This window comes from Dipodomys spectabilis, unplaced genomic scaffold (assembly GCF_019054845.1).
Source record: "Dipodomys spectabilis isolate Male_0828 unplaced genomic scaffold, ASM1905484v1 ptg000140l, whole genome shotgun sequence".
Classification (NCBI taxonomy): Eukaryota; Metazoa; Chordata; class Mammalia; order Rodentia; family Heteromyidae; genus Dipodomys; species Dipodomys spectabilis.
In genome coordinates, this window is record NW_024870817.1 from 35,388,905 (window position 1) to 35,415,000 (window position 26,096).

Sequence of the window (26,096 nt, forward strand, 5' to 3'; positions counted from 1 at the left end):
CCCCCTCTGTATCTTCTATCAGAGGATTCCTCTTTCCTTCCTTTGCCAATTAGATGCATAGTTAAAAGAAAGCATTTAAATCTCTTATCCCTCTGTCTGGAAAATTAGGGATGTGCAGTAAAGGTCCTGGTCCTGCGTGGAAGTAGGTCAGAGTCATGAATAGGTCTTGGGAAACTCGAAAATTAAGCTTCGGATAAACCTGACATTGAGAATACGCTGCCTGGGGCTCTGTTTCTCACCCCTAAGCAATGAAAAGCTGGTGGTGAGCTAGCAGATTCAGTGCTCACATTGTTACCACATGATCAGAAGGAAGAAATATGTATCTTTCAAGATCTAAATAAAATCTTTTTCAAAGTTATCATTGCATCCAACTTTTTTTTCCCCTTCTTGTTACTAAATTTATTTCAAAATTTCATATAGCATTAGAAGAAGGCATAAGATTCTTGTGACTACTCCAAAGCTGCACTTTTTTTTTTTTTTTTTTGTAACTTAAGTATTTCTGAAGCACTTTCCAGCTCATCATATGACCTGGGAGCATGTGGCCTTTCTCAGCTCAGGAAGCCATTAAGTGCAAACTTACTTATCTGCTTTATCCAGGCCAAGCTGACTTCCCTCTGCAGCCTTCTCCTCCATCTGAAATCCTCTTCTGACATTTGACAGAACGAGAGCCTCCTCGTCTCCCTGCTGGAGACGAATGATTCCATCTGGACTGGACCGTTTCATGAAGCTTGAGCGTCTCTGTGTCTTTAAGGTATGGGGCAAAATATAAAGGGAGTAGCATATGGTATGCATAGAAGTAATAGTAGTGAACACAAAATTGGTATTTTATGTTAATAATTGCAGCTGACAATGCTTGAAATCCTTTTATATGCTAAGCATCGTGTTCATGATTTCACTAACTCTTAAAACAACCTCCTGAGCTAGGTATTATTAATCCAGATTTGCAGAAGGGGAAACTGAGGCGGGGAGAGGATTATGTTTATGAGCAAAGGTTTTTCTGTTTGTGTGTTTTCCTCAAAGCAGGAAGTAAGGGAGCTGGGGTTTAAACCTAGGTTGTTTGGCTTCCAGAATTTATGCTTCTCACTTCTGTTCCCAAATATTTATCCGTATATTTGCAATTGCTGTTTACCTGTGTCTCTTCCATTTTCCTCATGAGAGTCCCGGGGAAAAAGTAGGTTGTATCTTCTTTCATTCTTTTATTCATAGCAGTGCAGAGCATTGTGACAAGAAATGCTTAGGAAACAATTCTGTTCGAATTGCATGAGTTAAAAGGCAGGCTGAATATGTTCAGAAACACATAGACTTCCCCAAGGAAGAGCCCATGTTCTTCTTGCTGGTATGACTTCTTGGGGGAAAAGAAGTCTCAAGCAAACTGTAACGGAGCATGTTCAATATAGATTCTCCCTATTCACAGATATGTTCCACACGTCATGGAATTGATGTCTAAAATGTTGAACTTTTGTTTACATTGTTCCTTTTTGTTACTTTCTGGTGATATTCTTGATTGCTTCAATTGGTTACTAGGGCTTTTGAATAAAAGAGATAAGAGACAGCTCACTTAGAAGTTAAGTTATGCTAAGAGCTGGTAAAGATTTTAGTATGGTTTCCAGCAAGATAAAATCAGTATGCCATTATTGAATTATTCTGGTAAATTAATTTCAATTTGTTCTAATGATCTTGTGTCTGGTCTGTCTACTGTCATTTGAGGCAACAGATTAATGGCCATCAAGAGTGGCTTATTTCTTGTTGCTTAATTCTGGGTTTTAGGAAGAAAGACCCAAGATTGGTAGTTATTAGTAATCAATTTAAATTATCTCTCAGAATCAAAATTATTCTTTAGCATTACCAGCACTTTATATGAGATCATCTGGTCAACAAACAACTCTCAGTGATGAGACTATGATAGTTCTACGTAAGTGTTCATTTCAGGTACTTGGGCATTAATTTCAGCTATTCTTATGAGCTCAGTTGGGAGTTGTAGCATGCCAAAGAAATCACCAGCAAGGAAATTTAAAACCAGGGAGCTCCATTGCACTTTATTACTGTTTCTCTGGGTCAGGAGGAAGCTGACCCACTCTATTTTTTTCCACCTCTCTTCCCTCATTTAGAAATCTTTGACAATTTCTCTTTCCATTCAAGTTCCACCATTTGTAGAAAGGTGACTTTCTCCCTTTCTTAGAATGAAAGTACCAAAGGCCTGGAAGGAAGAGATGTGTGGAGGAACTCCCTGTGTTTATTTGCTCTCTCTTGCTACAGACACTGGCTCCCTGCTTCCTCCCTTTGGTGTCCTGGCTTAGATGGTGCTGGGCAATCTATAAAAGAAGTCAGCAGCGCCTCCTTTAGATGGTTGACATAACAATTCACCTGGCCCTGGAACCCTTAGGAAACATCTCTTTAGCATCTACTGTATATATACCATATTATATGTATACATCTTTTTCCCGCTCTAGATGTGAATAGCCTTGAGGTAAAAATGGAGAATTTGTGTCTGTGAAAAGAATTAACATTGTAGGCCTGAGACTGCTACTCTAACAAAGTCATGCTTACCAAGCCTTTCCTATTTCCTTATGAATGGGTGATGTCATAAACATTATATTAAACGAAGTAAGCCAGACCCAAAGCAACATAGGCTCCATGGTTTCCTTCATTTATAATAATTAATATATGTCTAGATGGTCCTAACAGAGGATCACAATAGCTCAATAGTTGGGTGCATATGACCATATAAAATGATTCTAATTGGAATGAACTCCAAGATATGGAAGCAAGAGGTTGTTGGGATTTTTGTTTTTGTTTTTAGTGTACTGTTTCCAATTATTTCTTTTTCTTTCATTTTCCCCCCCTGCTATGGTCTCTCTCTCTGTCTTTTTTTTAATCTTAGTACCCTTGTATATAAGTTTATCTGATTTGGGGAAGGGAAGGGAATCACAGAAATAGTGGCACAAAGAGTGAACCAATGCAACAGTGATACTCACTAGATATTGGAAATGAAGTTTTCAGCCTGTGGGGAAGGAAATCAGTGGGGGGAGGAAAGAAGGAGAAAATGGGGGTAACACTGTTCAACTGGAGATGTACTCCTTACCTTACTTATGTAACTGTAACCCCTCTGTACCTCACCTTTAAAATAAAAAAAAGTCATGCTTACAAAGTTAGGAGTTGGCTGGTAGCTGGGCACTTGTGCCTTGGAGGGCTCTTCAGCAGTTAACTAACTCATCAGAGCCCTTCACTGTGCTTGAACTCTTGGGCGAATGACGTTGTTCATGCAGTACCACCTGATTTTTCTTCTGGGAGTCTGGAATTGTTTGAAATGCTAGGAGAGGGTGCCTAGGTGACCAGTCCTAATTAAACAGGTGAGTCTTTAATAAGGAGTTTCCCTGGATGAATGAGTTGCTACAATTTTGTGGTTAGGAAAAATGTGTTGTGTGTGATCTTGGATGGAAGGAGCATGAAGTCTGCATGCAATCCTTCAGACTGCTGGTGGCTCCTCCCTGACAATCTGCCCCCTCCTCTCTCTTTCCTCTTCTCTTCTCTTCTCTTCTCTTCTTTTCCTTTCCTTCCCTCCTCTTGCCTGCCTTCCTTCCTTCCTTCCTTCCTTCCTTCCTTCCTTCCTTCCTTCCTTCCTTCCTTCCTTCCTTCCTTCCTTCCTTCCTTCCATCCTTCCTTCCTTCCTTCCTTCCTTCCTTCCTTCCTTCCTTCCTTCCTTCCTTCCTTCCTTCCTTTCTTTTCTTTCCCAGTCCCAGAGGTTAAACTCAGGGCATGAGCACTATCCCTGAGCTTCTTTTACTTGAGCCACAGCGCCACTTCTGGCTTTTTCTGTTTATGTGGTACTGTGGAATCAAACCCAGGGCTTCATGCATTCTAGGCAAGCACTCTACCACTAGGCTACATTCCCAGCCCTACCTGTGTTTCTTTACTATATCACTTCAATATATCTTAATTCTTAAGTACAACTATGAAATGGTCCAAGGGATTCTTCTATTGAATGTCCAAATGTAGCCATAGTCCTTGGGGTACTGACGATGCAGTATTCTTTCCAAAGCAATTTTCAGAGTAGGTACCAAATAGATATTTCATTACTGAGTGCTATAAATCTCCTAAACATTGTAGATGTTGAGTACTTTGATGCTTTGCACTGTTTCCTATTTATTCTTGCACCTTTCTATTGTGACTAGATTATGCCAACAATTCATAATGTATGGCAGTTGTGGGGTCTTCTTCTTTTGCTGCCTATGACTGCTGATTCTGGGTATGTTTATGCATTTTCTTGTGCATCCCTATATTTCAAACATGGTTTGACATGGTCAAATGTGTTCTTTTGGATTTGGAAATGCAGAATCAAGGGCCAGGCCCAGACATTGATTGTGTGAGAGCTAGGTCTAGAAGAATTTTGGCTGGCGAATGTGAAAGAAACAGGAGCAGGAAAGGCTTGTATACGGTGACATAGCCACATGAAAAGGGGGCTTTTATGTTGGTTGCTGTGGACCAAAATTCCCTTTCACACTTTGAGAAGTGCTCAAAGAGGATTTGTGGTTTTGAAATTATGTATTAGTTAAAGTCTGAGTTGTTTTTCTTTGATAATGCTCTCTAAGAACAAATCATGGTTTATGGTTTTAGGTCTTAAGTTTTTCATTGCTTTTATTTGATCTTAGGAAGCATACTATTGTGGTTCTGGACTTAGCATGTGTAAATCCTCAATAGTAGAGCATATGATTAACATGAATGAAGTCCAAGGTTCAGTCACACACACACACACACACACACACACACACACACACACATGTAGTCTTCCTTCTGTCCCCCTCCCTCTCCTTCCTTCCTTCCTTCCTTCCTTCCTTCCTTCCTTCCTTCCTTCCTTCCTTCCTTCCTTCCTTCCTTCCTTCCTTCTTTGCTTCCCTTCTGAGATTTGAACTCACGGTCTCATACTTGCTAGACAGGCATTCTACTACTTGGACCACACCACGAGGCCTTATATGTGCAGTTTTTATATACACAAGTCCTGATAATAATAGTCAGTTGCTTCCTTCACAAACATTTATTTAATGCTTGCCACGTGCAAGGTGCTGGGCACAGAAAACTCAGGGATGAGTGAAAAGAAGCCCTTGTCTGTATTATAGAGGTGAGGCTGACTTGTATACTTATGATTCCAGTCTCCTGTTATTCATGTGGGAGCTAAGAGACAGCATCTCTCATGTGTATTGTGACATTGCTTCCCTACTAGGTTTACTGTGCCTCATGGCCTTGACTTTAACTGAGTTATCTAGCAGTGCTGAAGTAGCATTTACAATTCATTTCCCTTATACCTTTCTTTAGCTGCTATTTACTTGATTTCCTTTATTTAGCATCAACAGTAGATTTTTTTTTTCTTGCAAAAACATTGGCACTTAGTATCATGAAAATGGAGGCCATTTAGTGATTAGATTCATAAATTTATAGAGTACCTTGGAGTTTGCATTATATACTTATTAATACTGCTCACAGTGCAAACAATTTGTCTAAGCTCACACACCTAGTTGATGGTAGAACTGTCATAATTTTGAAATTCATATTGTATGTATCCTATGGTTTAGTTCTATGTGTCAATCACTTTAATACTGAATATAAGTTTGTTGAGAGCACATGCTTACATCTTTATTTTTGTACACTTAATGCCCAGCATATTTCCTGGGGATGAAAAGATGTGTTGGAGAAATATGTAGATGACATATCAGGGTTTCCAGAGAAACAGAACCAATAGGAAAGATGTAGACATATAAGGGGAGATTTATTATGAGAATTTACTCCTGTGATGATGAAGGTTGAGAATTCTCACAATATGTCACTGCAAGCTGGAGAGCCAGGAAAGCTGGTATCATAATTCAGTCCAAGTCTAAAAGGCTGAGAACCCAGGGAGTCAATGGTATAAATCCCAAGCTAAAGCCAAAGGCCTGAGAATGTGATGCGCAGAGGAACTGCCTTCAGATTTCAGGTATGAGAGTCAGGAGTTTTAATGTCTGTAAATCAGAAAAAATGGGGCTGCAACGCAAGGTGAGAGAAGTCACTTTCCTTTTCTTTGTAGTTTTGTCTCAACCCCCAATGAATTGGTAGATTAAAGAGTCACTTCCATATTGGTGAGGGCTGATACTCTTTACTCATTCAAATTTTATTTTTTCCTAGAAACACCCTCACAATTACCAGAAATATTACAATACAAGCTTTTTTGGGCATCTGGTAGTCCAATCAAGTTAACACAATTAATCATCACCAATTTTACTGAAGAAAAAGAAAAAAAACACTGTGTTGCTGTTTGAGTTTACATGAGATATGTTACCTACTATAATACCCACAAAAATAGAACGTATTTGTTATTTATTGAACACATGTTATATCTAAGGCTCTTGTGAGGCACTGTGTTGAATTAAGTTGATTTAGACAAAGTACTTATCTTGAAGCAAGGCAGCTACTTGGGAGGCTGAGATTGTTAGGGATCGTGGTTGGAGGCCAGCTTGGGCAGAAAAGTTTGTGAAACCTCTCTTTCTCAATGAAGAGCTAGATTTGATGTCTTGCCCTGTTTTCCTAGCTACCAGGAAGGTGGACAGAGGTGAATCTAGAAATACATGACTAAAGAAAACCAGAGAATTGTGGGAGGAAAAAAAAACCTTTTTGGAGCTGGCAATTTTTGACCTAAAGTTTGATGTGACATCTAAATTCTAGAGGTGACAAGAGGAGAGACTGGTGCTAGTGGCTCATGCCTAGAATCCTAGCTACTCAGGAATCTGAAATCTGAGGATCGTGGTTCAAAGCCAGCCCAGCAAGAAAGTCCATGAGATTCTTGTCTCCAATTAATCACCAAAAATCTAGACATGGACTTGTGGCTCAAGTAGTAGAATGCTAGCCTTGAGCATGAAAGGCCAGGGACAGTGCATAGGCACCAAGTTGAGGTGCTAGGATTGGTGAGAGAGAGAGAGAGAGGGAGAGAGAGAAAGAGACAGACAGACAGACAGACAGAGACAGAGACAGAGACAGAGAGACAGAGACAGAAGACAGAGACAGAAATACAGAGAGAGACAGAGAGAGACAGAGACAGAGACAGAGAAACAGAGACAGAGAGACTGACAGAGACAGAGAGACAGAGAGGAGAGAGAAGAGAGAGGAGAAAGAGAGTATAAAACAGAGTAGCTGGATGGGCAAAGGGAACTACAAGATGTCATTTCAGCTGTGGTTTCTGAAGTGAAGTATGTGTATGTGAGGTTTGGAAGGAACAAACTAAGGAGAGAAGTCCAAGTTCCCTGTCTGTGCAAACCCAGGGCCTGGTACTTAGTTCATCAGTCCTTATGGATTTTTAATTTGGGCGTGACAACATCAGATTATTTGTTCAGATGTGGGCTGGTTTTGAGGAGAATGAGGCAGAGTAATAGCTAAGAACGATTTCAATTGTCAAAGAACAAAGAAAGGAACAAGTAAATCACAGAGTGGAGGAAGAGGAACAGTTTACAGTGATGTGACAGTTCTGATAAATGACATACCATGGGAACTAGAAGAGAAGAGCCAGTGAAAGTAATGCAGTGAGTTTCATATATTTGGTGCTCACATCTTCCATATGAATATTGATAGTTAGACTATGAGTGTATAGGGAACAGGACGCGTTGAATCTTCATTGACAAAATGAGCATACATGATGCCTCGTGATTGTGGTGGATAAATGACTGGAAGTTAGGAAAGCTGGTTTTGTGGTAGTGGAAGGAGCATTGGTGGAAGTAACTGTTACTTTGGAGTTTAAAAATATGCCTTACTTTAAAAATGACATTTCTGCCTGGGAGCTGGTGGCTCATGCCTGTAATCCTACCTACTGAGATCTAAGGATCATGGTTCAAAGCCAGCCAAGGGAGGAAAGTCCATGAGAGTCATCAACAAACCACTTAGAAAACCAGAAGTGGCGCTGTGGCTCAAGTGGTAGAGTGCTAGCCTTGAGCTGATGAGCTGAGGGACAGCACCTAGCCCAGAGTTCAAGCCCCATAACTGACACACACAAAAAAGACATTTCTGAGAATTGATCATGGAAAGAACTGGAGAATAAGTAACCAATGGACTCATAAGCAAGGACAAAATAAAAGGTAGAGGTGGTGTATGTGGGTACAGAAACACCAGGTAAAATTGGACAGAAAATCTGTACAGCAGCCATCAGGGGATACTGGGATGAGGGAAGGATGGGAAGGACCAACGAGATGTGGGCTGTGTTCTCCAGTGAGAGGCAAGAGGAAGCAGATGACAGCAGGCAGCCAGAGAGCAAGTTGGTGAGCATGTGGACTCTGGAGTTGAGGCTGAGTTCAGATCTTTGCTCCTCTCTTGGTTTGCTCTGTAGTCTGGCTTTCCTTAGTCTTGCTTCAGTTTCCCCTTGAGCCAAATGAGCTTAGCAATAATAATAATAATACCTGTATATACACATGTACAACCTTCAGAACAGCTCAAATGTAGGAAGCATGCAGAAGCATAAATACCTGTTTTACTGATAACCTATTTGGACCACTTATGTGTTATTTATTCTTCAGTGTGGGGCATGGGTTTTATTATTTATTTATTATTGTGAAAATACTGTACAGAGGGGTTACAATTACATGGGCAAGGTAATCAGTACATTTCTTATCAAGCATTGTTGCCTCCTCCTTTGTTTCCCCTTCCCATCCCTTCCCCCTACCCCCCCCCCCCCTTTCTCCCCGCCAAAGTTGTAAAGTTTGTTTTGACATAACTTGTACATCTCATTGTTGCAATGGGTCCACCTGTATCCCTATTTGAACAGTTTGTTTTTCCCCTTCCCTTTCACAAATTATACCAACATTAAATACAATGAAAGCAGAGGTTATACTGTGGGGGGAGGGACATACAAAGCAACAAAGAAATCATCATATAAATATGTTAGAAACAATTGCAAGAAAGAAAAAAAAACATTTGAATATTTATCTTGGGGTTCATTTCACCTAACATCAACTTATCTGAGTTTTTCTGCTTGTCTCAGACATATACTAGTTATTGCAAATAAGGGAAACCATGGGACCTATGTTTCTTTGGGCTTGGCTTCTTAACAGAAATGAAACAGGTATCAGAGAACTTAGGGAACTGCAGAAGGCTAGAGGAAATATGTTCATGATGTGGATGGGTTTTATTTTATTTGTCCATTCTGCTGGGAAGATTTACCTGTCAGCTTTGTGAAAGAGCAGGAAAGGTGAATCCACACTTGGAAGGGTGGGGAAAATGGTGGAACTCTGGAGGAGTTGATGCATATGTGGCTGACGTAAATCAGGTGGGGATGATGGTATAAGACAGAAATGAACTGGGGCATACACATGATGCCACTTAGAATTTCTATTTAAATCTGATCTGTGACTTTAAGAAAGTATTGATATTCTGAAGACTCAAGAGGCAGTTATGATAGGAAAGTCTTTAGATCTGTTCCCCTCCAGAAAACACCTCTAGGGTTCTTTAGATGACAGTGTCTGAGCATCCATGTGGGGTGTGTCATTAGCTCTAGAGGTAGTTTGGTTGAGGGACACACCCTTGATGATTTTATGTCACTGTCAATCCAACTCTGTCAGTCTTCATTGTGGGAGCTACAGATCTTTCCTTTTTCATCTAAAAATAGAAAGTGTTCTGGGTACAATGAGCATGTAACATCTTTTCCTATTTTTTTTTTGTAAGGAGGCTTACATCTTGCTATAATTCTCATCTGTAACCAAGTACAGAGATTTGGGCTTAGGAAGTCAGAAGAATCATTTCTGTGGACTTCCTGATTTCTATTTTGGGGCTCCTAGCAGCACTTCCTATTTGAGTGAGACCAGCAACATACAAAGCTGAAATTTCTCCCGGAGTTGCTTTGCAATAGGGATAAAGTAAGTGCACGATTTGGGGATTTTTGCCCCATAGTTTGTCATTCAGTTGCTTTTGTTTTTAGACTGCAAGGAGTGAAATAAGGAAGGTAATCTGATTTTTCCTGCAGCTCTAAGTTCCATTGCTGTAGAGCAGGTTTACATGTAGCAGGGAGCTGAAAAGATCCGGCTCAGGCTGAGCTCTTGGCCACATTTGGCGAATACAGTGGTTGCGAAATACACCCTTCAGGGTGACTATCTGAATATATCATTTTACCTGTTAGAGTAAAAGAGGATGAAAGGTAAATCTTTTCAGATTTCCCTCCCTTTCTCCTCTTCACTCTGTTTATAGTTTTAAGAGTGTTCACTTCTATAATCTTGTTTGTTTCCTTCATGAGACACTGCGAGGTGGATATTGGAATCCCCATTGTACAGAAGGTAAAACTGAGTATTCAGTGACTTTTAAGGACTTAGGCAAGTTAATAACATCAGTGAGAATGAATCCCCAGGTTTCTTGACTTTTCTTTTTCCCTACCCTGCAATGTTTCTGCTGAGGCTGTAGAGGGTAGGATGCTGAAAAACAGGAGAGAAAATGGCTGCTGGGCTGAGAAGCAGAGCTCACCTGCAGCTGAACTGCATTCCTGATGACTTACATAGAACATGTGCACTAAATATACTGCTATGCAATTCTTCCAGCATGGAGGACTCTGAGTTTGTGTTAAAGATGTGAGGGTGATGCATGTGACCTGAGGGACCTGAGGGAGATTATCTCAGATGTCAGATGCAGATCTGAGAGTCCTTGCCACCTTGCATTCAAGTGACACACTTTTTTTTCTATTGGAGCTGAGGATTGCTGCAAAGGGATACATCCATTTCCCCTGTTCCTTAAAGGTATAAAATGATGGGTAGGAGAGTTGTGAATTGGTGCCAATATGACTGCCTAGTTAGTCTTGGAGTAAAAAAGAGAAAAAGGAGTCTGAATTGGTGATTACTTAGAAGTCCATGATGGAACTCTGCTTCTTAGGAACGAGTGAAAATTAGTTGGGCAATAAGGGAAACCTTGGAAGAGTTGGCTGTGTCTTGCTTGGCACATGTGTGGAATGACTGGACTCTGGGAGGGAGTCTTATTCTGGAGAGCTCCTTAGGATGATCTGCACAGCAAGGTTGTCCAGAGAGATAGACAACTCTGTGCTGCTGCAGGGGTATTCCTCACATGGTCTGGGAACAGCACCCAGCCCAGACGGTGCCAGTTCTTTCTGAATCAGCCCCTCCCTGCATGGCCTCAAAGCAGAAGTGGCAGGTGGTTGATGAACTGGGTGGGGCTCAGGTCCCCAACCCACGGACTGCTACCGATCTTGTTTTTTTATTTTATTTTATTTTTGGTTGGACATGGGGCTTGATCTCTGGACCTGGGTGCTGTCCCTGAGCTCTTCAGCTCAAGGCGAGTGCTCTACACTTGAGCCACAGCACCACTTCTGGTTTTCTGGTGGCTTATTGGAGATAAGAGTTTCCTGGACTTTCCTGTCTGGGCTGGCTTTGGACCGTGATCCTCAGTTTTCAGCCTCCTGAGCAGCTAGGATTACAGGCATGAACCACAAGCGCCCCGCCGTGCTACCTACTTTGCTGTAAGATCCTAACCATTCTCTTCTCTGGATATTTATGATGATGGATGGTATGAGGGGAAAATTAAACACTGAGGCAAGGGAGAGTTGGGAAATAGGTAAGGCTATTGGAGTCTTGGAGTGAGGACCCAAGAGAAGATGACAAGATTTAGAAGGAAGCTCAGAAGTCTCAGTTCTAAGGTATTGTGAAAAAAATATTTTCTCTCATATGTGGAAGTTACATACCAATGATAAACATGTGTGTAAACATTTACAGGGTCATATGCATATATTCACAAATATATATTCTAAAGTATGGTATATGCAGGGGAGAATTCCAATAGTGCAATCCCTCTTTAACAACTGCAAGTTTAACAACATGATTACCAGGATTGGGCACATGCAATGTCAGGGGGGAGCTGAGGTCAGATGAAAGGGAGCAGATAATCGAAAAGAGGAAGAGTGGGTAAATATAGTCATGATATTCAATGTGCATATATGAAGATGGACCAGGTAAATTGAGAGGATGGGTGGGGTTGGGAGAAAGAGAGGAGAATTGTGAAAGGGGTGACACTAATCAAGATTCATTGTCCTCCTAAACTGCACGTTGAATCAAAATTTCTTTGTACAACTCTTAAAGATAAATGAATAGTAAAAAAGAAAAGGAAAAACCAGATTTGGGCTCAGCTGTGGTCTAGGAACTGGTCAGTAATGGCAAACATGGTGATGGAATCAGTGTGGCTGGGACATGGTAGGGACCATGAATATTGAGGACAGAGGGCAAAAGAGATAAGAAAGGATGCTCTGCTGTACTTGATCAGAGGCTCTAATCTGCACAGCCCAGTCCTTCAGTTAGTTCATCTGCATGTGATACCCAAACAGCTTAAACAATGTATTCTTAAAATGCTGGTGATGGATGTTTGACATTGGAACTATATTTTAAAAACACAAGGGAATCTCACTACTCAAAAGAACTTTGTGGGAATGGCCCTTGAACAGCAAAGAATTATTGTAGGACGCAGTCACTCGAAGATCTGTTTGAATCTCAGAATTTAAGACAGTTGTACAAAATAGAATTCAGCATTTCACACTTTCAGGGTTTGGGTGCTATCCTTTGTCTTTTTCAATGAAGGCTGGTGCTTTCTACCACTTGAGCCATATGTTCACTTCTGGCTTTTTGCTGGTTTACTAGAGATAAAGTCTCTGTACTTTGTCTGCCTGGGGTTGGCTTTGAACAAAGATTCTCAGATCTCAATTTCCTGAGAAGCTAGGATTACAGGCATGAACCACCAAAGCCCAGTTCAGAGACAGGGTCTTGCTACATAGCTCAGTCTGGCCTCCAATTTATGACCTTCCTGCTTTGGCCTCCTTAGTGTTTGGATTGCAGGCATGTGGCACCATGCCCAGCTCTGAATTTTTTATTTTTCTTCTTATTTGGCATGTGAAATTCTTTACTGAGGATAGTAATTATTATTTTATAGCTATTTTTACTTCTGACGTACTAAAAGCTGGAGAAAAAACTATTCCGTAAACAGAACTTAAATGTAATGAAAAAGTTATTTGCTTCAAGGTACTTGCTTTTTCAAGAAAGGCTTATACCAGTGGTACTTTTGGAGATGATTACTAAGGGAAAATCCTCCCAACAGACACTCAGACAGAGACACTCAGCTGCTAAGTCTGGATTTTGGAAAGTGAACATTATTCTTTCTTCTAAACAGGATGCTGTGAGCTCAGTCATGTACACTATGAAAATAATTGGTGTGTATTAGTACGCCTTGTGCCAGATTTCATGCTTGTTGAAAGGTGATTGGACTCAAACCAACACATTTAAAGGTCAACTGCTTGTTCTTAAACTGTGCAGAATTTTAACTCCTTCAATATCAAGGAATCAAATGGACGTTTTAAGGAGAAAGAGATATTGCACATTTCATTGTGACTCGTTTACTTTTCTGATAAGTGGAGATGAGATCACCTACATCAGTATTAACTGAAAATTAAATGAGTTAATCCATGTAACAATACCTTGCACAAAATGGGCACTGAATAAATATTAACTCTCTTTATTAGACTTTTTGTTATAATTCTAATGTCTTTCCTATTACAAGCCACATGGAGATATTTAACCTGCTAGGTTTCTTCGGAGCATACAAACCTTGAAATTTAGCATAAAGCTATTCTCTTTACTTCACAGTATCTCAGCCATTTTCACTTAATCCCTAGTTGAGGCTGGCTAGAGACAGCCTCTGAAGGCTGGTGGTCCTGATGAAAGACCAGGTGGCCTCACTGGTACCTGAGATCAGACCTGGAGAGCCAGTTGAGGACTGATGGTAACTATTCCGAACACTGAAGGAAGAATCTGGAAGACTAGAAACAGGTCAAATGCAAAAGGAACACAGGTCAGCTCAGGGGTGGTTTGCAGAAAGGCACCAGCATGTGAAAGCGAAGAGGAGACCTGGAAAAGGGCACCTCTACAGATGCCTTGACCTTGTTTTCACTGTCTGCTACTTCAATACCTCCTTCTCCTCCCTCCCTCCCTCCCTCCCTCCCTTCCTTCCTCCCTTTGTGCCTATGAGAAAAAAAAATCTACATGAAGTACCTTGCTCTTATGCTGCTTTTATAATAGCAGACACATTCAGCTTTCAAAGCAGGCATTTCTCCATGTATCTTTCTACCCCTTTCTGAATGCATTCTGCCTCTAGTATCCTCTCAGAGTTAAGAAGACCCAGTGGCTCTTGAATGGCTTCCTTTGAAGATCCTGAGCTCTGGTTACCTTGATTACTGCTGCTGTCACTTTCTTCTCTACTTAACTCACATATAACATAGTTCTTTCTTAAACTGGTTCATTAATCTTGAATTGTCACCATTGATTTTCAGTCAGTTGTATTCCACTGAAATTAATATTCTCCAAACTAAGGTTTATATGTGGGCTAACTCAAAAGTGGTATGGCTAGAAGGTTTTTATTGTGTGGGGGTCAATTTTCATTGCTGAGAAAACAAGTTAAGGGACCAGAGGTTTATTTTGGCTCCGGATGGGGCTGGCTCCATTACCTTGGGCCTAAGGCATGGAAGAACATCATGTCCTGGAGAAATGGATGTGATGGAGTAGGGCTTCTCAGAGAGAGCAAGGCAGGAAAGGACTAGGAGGAATAAGGATGCCTCAGAGACACACCCCCGTGGCCCACGGCCTCCAATCAGGCTTCACCTGCTCAGGGCTACCACCTGCACCAAATGCCATCAGGTTATGAGTCCATTCCTGGATGAATCCATTGATGAGATGAGAACCCTCCTCCAGTCCCTTCCCCCAATCCTATCACTTGGTAACATTTTTAACACAGGAATCTTTGGGAGCGGGGAGTTACTTCAAACCCAGTGTGTTCACATGCTATTATAACAGATGATGTTGAGAGCTTTGAACATAGTTTTAAAAAATATTTTCCCTTGTACATATATTGATGAACCTATATATGTGTTGCTTAAGCAAAAGTTTCATGAGTCATTGCTTGGCCTACTATCCACGTTATTCCTATTCTATTTTTATTGAGAATAAAGTTGATTGTAACTTAATATGCACAGAAGCTGAAGTTTGAAAATTGATATACAGGACCATTCATGCCTCGTGAACACACTGGCCACATTTCATACATAGCATACATGGTGAAATCAGTTACATTCTATGGGATTTCTTCTTGTTTTGACTTGTAAATAAACATCTAGGAGCCAGTGGGTCATACCTTAACTCTAGCTATTCTGAGTGCTAAGATCTGGGGATCGAGGTTTGAATCCACTACGGAAAAAAAAAATCCATGGGATTCTATCTCCAACTAACTAGGAAAATGCCAATCTGGAGTGTATCTCAAGGCGCAGAGTGTCAGCTGTGGGTGAAAAAGTGAAGGGAAATCTTGAAGACTTGAGTTCAAGTCTTGGTACTGGCAAAAAGAAGGAAAGAAAGAAAGAAAGAAAGAAGGAAGGAAGGAAGGAAGGAAAGAAAGAAAGGAGGAAAGAAAGAGGAGGAAAGAAGAGAGGATGGAGGAAGGAAGGAAAAAAGGAAGGAAGGAAGGCAGCGAGGGAGGAAGGAAAGAAGGAGAGGAAAGGAAAAATAGGTCAAGAACAAATGCATAAGCTAGAGAATATACATTCCTTTCTCCTCTTACATTATTTCTTAATAACTATGCTTCTATTTTTAAAAAGAACTTTATTAATTTCTAACACTATATATTAGAAATACAAAAAGGATTTTTGAGAGAAATTAAAGATATAAGTAAATAGAGAATCCTGCCATGCACAAATAGAACATAAGTTATAATGATTTCAGGTCTTCTATGAAGTTAGTGCTGTTTCCAAGGCCTTTATTTTTTTAATGAAGTTTCAGAATTTTATTGTAAAGTTTATATGGAAATACATTATCCAAAACAGCCAATAAAGTCTTAAAGACAAACCAGTTCTTGAAATACAATGACTAAGTGTGGCATTGACTCAAGATAGAAAAATCCTTTACTTAATGGTCTTATACAAAGGATAGTATATATATTTCTAGGTATGTGACTTTTTAGTTCAGCTGTAAATTAATTTTTTTTTAAATAACTCTGTTGCAAATGTGATTTTTGTAGTAATCTTGATAAACTTTTGGATTAAGCCCAACACTTTTTTTGTACTTTTTTATTGTAAAAATTCTGTACAGAGGGGTTACAGTTACATGAGCAAGGTAATGAGTACATTTCCTATTGAGCATTGTTATATCCTCCTTTGTTTTTCCCCTACCATCCCTTCCCTCCCATCTCCACAACTACACTCCCCCCACCCCGCCCCCGAAGTTGTAAAGTTCATTTTCAACAGTGTTTTGTACATCTCCTTGTTACAATGGGTCAACCTATATCCTTATTTAAGCACTTTGGGTTTTTTTGATAGATTACTTTGATTGTTATTCATTTCCAATCCAATAGTTTTAGTTTTTTGCCCTCTCTTTGCATTATTGCTTTGTCTAGGATTTCTAGTGATTCTGTTTCTAGTTTGCTAATGGTTTTATTATAAACAGATGCTAAGCTTTATCAAGTGATATTTCTGAGTCTATCAGAATAACACCAATTTCTCTTTCCTTCTATTAATCTGATTAGCTGTACTAAATTGATACCTTGAGCTGGGTTTGGCAACACTTGCCAGTAATCCCAGCAACCGGGGTGGTAAAGATCGGGAGGATTCTGTTTGAGACCAGCATAGGCAAAAAATGAGCAAGACTCCATCACAACGAATAAGTTGGACTTGGTGGTGCATGCCTGGGACCTCAGCTATGCAGGAAATGAAGGGAGGAGGGTAACAGTCACCGCTAGGCCCAAGTGAACACATAAATTTTTGTCTGGAAAAAATAATGGAAGAAAAAGAGCTGGAGGTGTGGCTCAAGCAGCACAGTGGCTGCCCAGCAAGCAAGGAGCCTTAAACTCAAACGCCGGCATCGCCAAAGAAAAGCACAACAGAATAAAACTAATGAAACAAACAATGAAAACCCAGCCAGCCAAACAAAAATCAAACTATCAAAAGTAACATGATATTTTGGGTGTTAAACCAACTCTTCATTCCTTGAGTGAATTTAACTCAGCTCTGATATACTTAATCTGTTACTATTTTATATAAGATTTTATATTTGTTACATGAGAGATTTTTTTTCTCTTGGTAATTTAGAATTGATATGAAGGGTATGCTAATCTAGAATACAAGAGTGTTCCCTATTTTTAAAATTCTGTGCATGGAAGTTTTATGTTTTTTGTTTTTAATCACTGGAATTTGAACTCAGGGTCTTGTTTTTGTTGGGCCAGACAATCAGTCTAACACTTGAACCACATGTCCAGCCTTTTTTCTTTTTGTTATTTTTCAGATAGGCCTTCATATTTTTTTCCTAGAGCTGGCCTCAGAGAGCAATCATCCTATCCACATTTCACATGTAGCTGGGATTACAGTTGTACACTACTAGATCCTGCTCTATAGAGTATATGTAAGGTTATTGTTTTTTTGTTTTTGGTCTGGTCGTGGGGCCTAAACTCTGGGCCTGGGTGCTGTCCCTCAGTGCTTCAGCTCAAGGCTAGCGCTCTACCACTTGAGCCACAGTGCCACTTCCAGTGTTTTTCTTTTTTGCTTATGTAGTGCTGAGGAATTGAACCCAGGGCCTCATGCATGCAAGGCAAGTGCTCTACCACTGAGCCACCTTCCCAGCCCCCTATGTAAGGTTATTGTTAACTCTTCTGCATCTGCTTAGGAGCATTCAAAAATGAATTATCTATTTCAGGTACATGTTTTTAAGTTTATTTGCATAGGCAATTCATAATATAAATTTTAATATATCTGAAAAAGCTTTAGTCATGTCTCTACCCTGTTCCTTAATAAATCTCCCTAAGGGTTTACCAGTTTTATTATTATTTTTTTTACAGAGTTATCTGGTGACTTTGTTGGTATCCTCCATAATATATTTAAACTTTTTTCCATTATTTTTTTCTTCACTTACCTTTGGCTTTTAATTTGCTACTTATCAATTTCTTTTCTTTTTTTCTTTTTTTTATTGTAAGAATACTGTACAGAGGAGTTACAATTACATGGGCAAGATAACCAGTACATTTCTTATCAAGCATTGTTGCCTCCTCGTTGTTTCCCCTTCCCATCTCTTATCAATTTCTTGAGAGAGCTCTTAATGTAGTTGATTCATAGGCTCCATTCTCATTTAACACAATAGATATTTGATATCTGCAGACATATCATTCCATAAAAGACAACCTTTAAGGAAAAACCACTAATACTTAGGATGCACAGAACTCAGTTCTCTAAAATTACTCAACTTCATGTATGGTGTACAAACAGTACATACAGTAGGTCCTGTCATCCATAATGAAGCACATGGAATAGGCTGGATTACAGTCATAGAAAGTATTGTACACATTAATACTGCTCACCCTAAACTAGATCTTATTTCATGATCCTCATCTTGAATAGTATGGTTGCTGAATTCATTATTCCTCTAACGTCACTAACCTGCTAAATCTAAAAGTTTTACCTCATTGCTTAAATTAAGCACTATAATATTTATCTTATTTTGGGGCCACCATGCAATTTGGGGGACATTTTTTTTCTTTAAAGGAAGGATAGGGAACACTCAGCATATCATACGATGATTTAAACACAACTGATGGTAATATGAGATTGGCTGAGTTTCTCTACATCCACTGAGCTGAATAATGAGTGCATGGGCGTTATAGTGTTTTTATTTCTATTTCTTTTTATTTTTTAAAAAATTAGTACATTTTTATACCATGCTTGGCCAAAACTGTAGTAAATCTGAAAATAGGTGGGCTTACTATACTTAATTTCTAAATGTATAAGATTTTCTAATTATCTTTTAAATTGATTTCTAGACTACTTACTCCAGTCTTTAAGTGAAAAAAAGTATTCTGTTATTTCATGTTTTTTTTCCTACATATGCTTACATTTTAAGATTGTATTATTTATATTTTCTTTATAATAGTTGGTTATTTTCCTGCTTATTGTTCTGTTACAAGGGAGGCATTAAAATATTTCATGAATTGTAGACATCATTTTTTTTCCAATTTAGTTGTTAACTCTTGCCTTAAATATTTGAACTTATGTTATTAGGAACATACATTTTTATAATTATATATTCCTGATCAATTGAACAATCTAGTTTATAATCTTCTTTATCTCTATTAATATTTTTATCTTAAAAAAGTCTCCCTTTTCTGATGTGAACATGACTGCTGAGCTTTATTTTAGGGACATGTATATACTAGGACTTTATTTTCTTCTACTTTCAATCTTTTTATATCTACATGTTTAAAGAATGTCTTTTATAAGAAACACATATCATTTATTGTAGTCTGGCAATTTTTTCTTTTGATTAGTATATTTAATATGTATAATGTGTGCATTTATTAATGTATTTGGATGTTAAATATGATCTTATTCTTTGTATTTTCCTATTTATTTTTTATAAATTTCTCATTGCCACTTTAGTTCTTCTTACTTTATTTGGCTCAAGGTTTAAAGAAAAAAAACATTATTGTAAATCACTTCCCCTGTTCTATTGTCTAGTTTACATACTATTGTTTATGAGCTTTAATTTCAAATCTATGTTTAAGCCTCTTAAGATAATATGATTAAATAAGTTCATATCCATTTAACCATTTTCCTGTCTTTTCTTATAATATTGATATTTTAGCTGTGATTATTTTCTTTCTCCCTGATTATTTTTACTCCCTGAAGTATATCTGTAATGTTTCCTCCAGGAAATGTCTGTCACTGAGAAGTCTCTTCTCAGGTTTAGTTTTGTGAAACAATCTTCATCTCTCCTTTGCTTCTGAAATATATTTCCACTAGACATAGAATTACAAATTGGGGCCACTCCATCCCTCCTATTCCCCCCTCCCTCTGTTCCTTTCTGGCCAGTACTGGGGTTGAACTCTGGGCTTCTCATTCTCACTTTTTTTTCCATTCACAATTGTTGCTGTATTACTTAAGCCAGGCCTCCAGTTCCAGCTTTTTGCTGATTACTTGGAGCTAAGAGACTTCTATTCCTGGGGTGGCTTTGAACCTCTATTCTCAGATCTCAGTCCCTGAATAGCTAGGATTACAGATATGAGCCACTGGTGCCCAGATGGGGATTTTTTCCTTTAGCATTTGAAGATATTCTGTGGTTTTCTGCTTCCATCACCATCTGAAGTCTTCTGATTCTCACCCTGACAGATGGAAATATTCAGGCATAAAACAGTTTAACCCTGAGTAGGAAAAATGATCTATCTACAGACTCATAGTTCTATTTCCTATGGCTTTCAAAGTTGACAGTTCTTAACTTTGCAATGTTTTCCTTATCTGTGCATTGACTGTACATGATCCAAGGAATCAAGAATTAGGTTATGTAATATAGAGTTCTTGTTTCACATGAAAACTAAAGGTCATTCCAGCATTGTTGAAATATACTCTAGGAAATAGTTTTCAAATTCTTGAAAAGGGAAAAGAAGTCTCAAATATATGTAAACTTAGGCAAAAAGAAATATTTAACTGTACATAAAAATTCAAAAAGCTCACATACATACATCTTGCTCAAACTTGATTTCCACAGACTTGGGTGATTCATTCTCAATGAATCCCATGTAATGCCATTTTATATCCTATTTATTTTTAAAGTTAATCCAAATGATCCTGCCTTGTATTAGTTTCCTAGATAATTTACAATTGTGTGTGTGTGTGTGTGTGTGTGTGTGTGTGTGTTTTAACAGTTGTTGGTTACTATATTTGTCTGGGTCCTGTTGCCAGTAACCCAAAATCATAGATTGGGTAAGTTTCAGTGAAAAGTTTTGTTTTGATTCTTGGTTCTAGAGGTCCAGGATGAAGGAGATAAAGTTGGTGATGTTCTTCTTCCTCAAAGGGTTCTAAGGCAGCACAGGGCATTCTGTGGTGAACAGGGCTGTGTCATGTGCATGCATCACTTCTTGTTTTCTTATAAAGCCACCACTATTCAATCATAGAGGCTCTACTCAGCTGACTGTGTAATCCTAACTACCTCCCAAACATGCCCTCATGAGACAATATAGATTTATTTCACCTTCTTTATACCTTATTATTGGTATTAATTTCAACTCATGAGGGTCATTGGAGCACACATTCAAGCTACATCTGTACTATAAAGCAGATTTATTAAATACTTTCATTAGGGGGAATTAGCTGTCAGAAAAAGAGCTAAATATGACACCTTCTCATTGAACAACATATTGAGTCAGTAATTGGGTACTGGGTTTGTGACATTTTTTGCCAAAATGTTTTGACTGCAACATCTCAATTTCATTTAGCATTAATATAATGCTTAACATATAAACTTAGTGTTTTTATTTTAAAATATATTTTTTCTATACCAAAGTACACTATAGTATAATGATGGAGTGAAGAATCTGAATTTAAGATTAAGGCAAACTTGGGTTCTGATAGTGGCTCTGTTACTAATTATGTAGTCTTGGAAAACTTACCGTCCATATCTGTAAAATGAGATTTAAACTTTCTACCTTCCCATGCTGTATAAAATGGGAACTATAAAATGGAAAGTTAGTAAGCTATCCACATACGACAATCATAATGATAATAATTATTAACATTATTCATTTATCTACTTTCTATAGTATGGCATTGCCTGTAAAGTTTGTTCAAAGAATGAACAGTTGAAGGTATGGTAGGAGTATGATTCCTTATGAATTAAATAATGGGAAACATCTAACTGCTTTATGCTTTTGAGGTCATGAAATAGGTGTATTTGATGAAGATGTGAGCCAACAGCATAAAATGAGTTGTATATTATTGGTTCAGTAAGTGTTCATTAATCTCTGCAGCAAGCTCAGCCCTTACCACCCAGGGCATGAGGAATTTCAGGCATATAAAGGTTAGCACTGAGTATTTTCATTCTCTTCCCCTCTGCTTGTCTCTTTCATCCCTTCTGCCAGCACTGTGTTAGAGATTTGCGTTGTTTGCCTGGGCTAGTGTTATACCTTTCTTATCACTCTCCCCCCCCCCCCCACACACCTTTTTTTGACTCTCCAATTGGTCTCTTACACTTTTGCCAAAAATTATCTCTATAAGATGAAACCATGCCATAATAACATCCCTGCCCAGACACAGGCCGCCCTGTGATTGTTCTGTGAAGAACAATCCAGGAAGACATTAGGGCCCTCCATGGTCTTTCTTTTCCAGCTTTATGGCCTTCTGCTTTCTTTTCTCTATAATCTTTAAGATATAAGGTAAATGCCAACTTGTCTGGAAAATCTCTCAAGACACAGAAGGCAAATTTAGTTTAGACTTTTAAAAGGGTAGGGGGTCTAGAATTAAATTCTAAGACAGAGCTAAAGAATGGAAAGAAATTTGAAATGGAAACCAAGGACAGGAAACCTTTCATGGGATGCTGGTCATGCAGACCACCTTGCTTTTTGGCGGAAAGCAGTCCTGCCTTCCTAGATTTTCTCCCTTTCACTGGGCACTGGAGGTGATTGTACATCAGAAGGCTTAGTGATCTTTTGCTAGCTATTACTTAGGGTTCTACTATTTGCCTCTTTTGATTCCTTGGGTTGCTGCTGCACTACACACTGCCCAGATCTTCCTTATCCTTAGTCCAAGGTCTGTCTCTTGTCTTGTCTCCAGGTTTGCCCCTGGTAGGATCTGGGGGCTAAAATTAGAGGTGAAAAACTTCCTTCTCCTCCATTCCCACCAATATGTGTGTTTCCCTACCACCACACTTGTTCTTTTGAGAAACCTGAGCAACTCCATTTTACATAAGACCCCATCTCAGTTCTGTGGCTTAACTCATGACCCACTTTAGCCCCAATGTCAGGACTTTATGACAGAAAGCCATGCACAATTCTTGGAGCCATAGATGACGTTTGTTTAAGGCAGGTGTTAGCCTCCAAGTGACTTTGCCCCTGAGTGACCATGGGCTAAGAGTTTCAGTTAAAACCATATAATGTTCTGACTATATAATGTTCTGACCAACCAGTTCTTCAGAGCCCAGGGCGAAACATGCCATGCATACTGTGGGTCCAGGTGTGACTCATAACCGTTTGTGGTCAAGCTATGGACCAAGGATATTTTTCTGTACAGGTCAACCAATCATATTTGCCCACCTTAGCTTGCTCTAAATGTTAACCAGTCATGTAATTTCTTATGTAAAAGTTCCTTAAAGTTGTTTGTTCAATACTATAAAAACTGCGCTGATTTTACGCTCAGGGCCTCTTAGCGTCACCGGTTGCTGAGTGCACGGAGGACCAAGCTTGCAATAAATGATGCTTTGCTGTTTGCATTGATCGTGGTCTCTAGTGGTCTGTGAGGGGGCATCCGAAAACGGGGTACTTCACTTTGTTCATTTCCTTCCACTCACCCTCCACTCTCAATGGGCTTGTCCTCTGTTAAGGAAGCTCATGATCAATGTTAACAAAGCTAACCCCCTTAAAAAAAAGAGTATCTCTAAAGAATGTGGCCTTCTAAGAGTTAGTGCAAATAAAAGACTGGGAGTGGTGAGGAGGTGGAGCAGGACAGAGTGTGGAAAGGAGATTACAAGAAAAGGTCAGGCAGGTTTGGAAAGAGATAAAGCCAAAAGGCATGGGCAAAACAAAGCCAGAAGTGTAGCCAAGAAGCAAAGGTGAAGTCAGAGGTAGGTTGTGGGAGGGAAGGAGAGAGAAAACTCACAGTCTGTAACTAGATTATAAAGAGGAAAAAAGGGAAGAGAGAGGGAGAAAGTAAGTGTGGAGATGGGAGGGAGAATTTGCAAAAAACGTTAATATTTTTTGTATATATTTTTATTGTAAAGATACTGTACAGGGGGGTTATTACAGTTACAGGAGTAAGGTAATGAGTCCATTTCCAATCCAGCATTGTTACCCACTCCTTTGTTTTTCCCCTACCATCCCTTCCCTCCCCACCTCCTGACTCCTCCCAATACCCCCTCCCCAGGAAGTTGTAAAGTTTGTTTTCAACATAGTGTCTTGTATATCTCATTGTTACAATGGGTTAATCTGTATCCTTATTTAAGCATTTTGTTACTTCCCTGGGAGGAGAACTCAAGTGCTAAAAGTGATATAATAGTAGTTGAATGGAGAAAAAAATCCAGATTCTTATTCACAGATTCCCTGTGGTAGAATTTGTTTATTTACTAAAATGTAGTGTTACACCCAAATAGTACCTTTGAGGCTTTGCAGTAATTTTTTTTAAGTGGAGTGCTGAAAAACTTCCACAGTTCCTGCTGAGGGTGAACAAAGCAAATCTCAGCCTTCTCAATGCAGATCCAACATTGGGAGCTAATGATCCATTCATGGGATACATAGTGCTGTGTTTTTTGAATTTTGTGCTTTCTGCTGGTGATTGGGTTATGTGAAATTGCTTCCTAGCCCAGTTCTGAGAAGCTGTCTCATGTTCTTGAGTACATAGAGGTTGGAGAACTCTTTTGTCGTTCAGGCCTGAGTTGTAGAGCTGTTAACAGTGTGCTCACTGTTAATGAAATGCATTGAAATGCCTTTTTTGTTGTTGTTCAGGCTCTTCAGCTCAAGGCTAGAGCTCTACCACTTAAGCCACGCCCCACTTCTGGTTTTCTGGTGGTTTATGGGAGATAAGAATCTCACGGATTTTCTTGTGTGGGCTGGCTTTGAACTGTGATCCTCAGATCTCAGCCTCCTGGCTAGCTAGGATTATAGGCATGAGCCACCAATGCCCAGCAAAATGTCTTTCTTTCTTTTCTTTTTTTTAAGACACACAGAAAACAGGGTTATATATGATATGGATTGGTTGGTGAAATATATCTACCAGGGAGGGGCTCACAGGAACCTGATTATATGTTTCTTCTTGTAGCTGTGATCCAATATGTACAATAAATTATGTTCTCATCAACTTTATAGAATGTAATAACTTTCATGAATAATAGGAACCAACTGTGTCAATGTTTTCTTTAAGCTTAAAAGGTGCTCAGTGCATATTCATGTTTAGATACTAGAATTATAGTCAACCAAAGTAAAAAAGAAACAAAACTCCTATATCATCCCTAAGAAACACTATTCTCTTTTGAGCCTAAACATATCGTTCTTTTGTTTAGAATTCTTTTAGTTTATTTTAGCAGACGCTGGTGAATCTGTTGAATGAATTGGGTATAGTTAACTTATGCACACTCTCCAAGGAATGCCTAATCTATCATGGGAAACAGAAGATGCATGCAGTATTAGCATTAATTTGTAATCTGAAGCAGATGTCAAACAGAGAGCTATCCTTGAACATCAAGGAACCAGGCTTAGGTAAACAAGCAAACAAAAACAACAAACAACACCAAGAACAATGTCCTGAAGGACATGTACCTATAGTAGTTAGTAAGAATGTCCTGAAGGACGTGTATCTATAGTAGTTAGTAAGGATGACGTGAACTTGGCAGTTCAGGGAACTGCCAATGGACAGTTCCTAGTGGTCCAGCATGTGATAAAGCCTGAAGTATGTTTAGATGAAAAGCTAGACATGAATACTCACGAACTAGCTTCATCTCCCATGGAAGCATGCATACCTATGTGCTCGAAATCAATATTGCTCATGAGCTATCTGGGTCAGATGTAGAGAAGACAGTTTGAAGTTGTCCATGATGGATTCCAAGAAGTAGTGTTGTGTATGAACTTTTCTTTTCTTTTTTTTTTTTTTATAAAAAGAAACTCATAGATTTCAGGTGATGCCCAAAGGAATTTATGATTCTAAAATGCATACCAATCTATCCATATTCAGAAGTTGGTTGATGTTTTATCAGAAACAATAAACTAGATCCAGGTTAATGATAACTTTTGCATTGTATTTTGCCCATCTCCTAAACTAACCCAAGACTTTAAAAAATAGTCATGTTGCCTACTGAGTGGGTAATACAAGTTTCCTGTACTGCCAGTGACAATAAAAATTGGTACAAAAATTCTACAAAAACATCTTGCACCTTTTGAATCAAGTACCACATTTGTCATTAAGAATAAATTATGAGGAAGTGGCACTGTAGCTCAATTGGTAGAGCACTCGCCTTGAGCTGAAGAGCTGACGGACAGGGCCCAGGCCCAGAGTTCAAGCCCCATGACCGACAAAAAAAAAAAAAAAGAAAGAAAGAAATAGTTCAGGGCTGAGA

General features: G+C 39.0%; 1 protein-coding gene across 1 annotated transcript in view; it reads left to right on the plus strand.

Annotated features, from left to right (window-relative positions):
• The first annotated feature begins 9,806 nt into the window (after positions 1-9,806).
• Positions 9,807-26,096, plus strand: part of Pde4d (phosphodiesterase 4D) — a 1,402,687-nt gene continuing 1,386,397 nt past the window's right edge. Inside the window, exon 1 of the mRNA XM_042690975.1 lies at positions 9,807-9,860. The gene's annotated coding sequence lies outside the window, so the exon portion shown is untranslated. The remainder of the gene's footprint in view (positions 9,861-26,096) is intronic.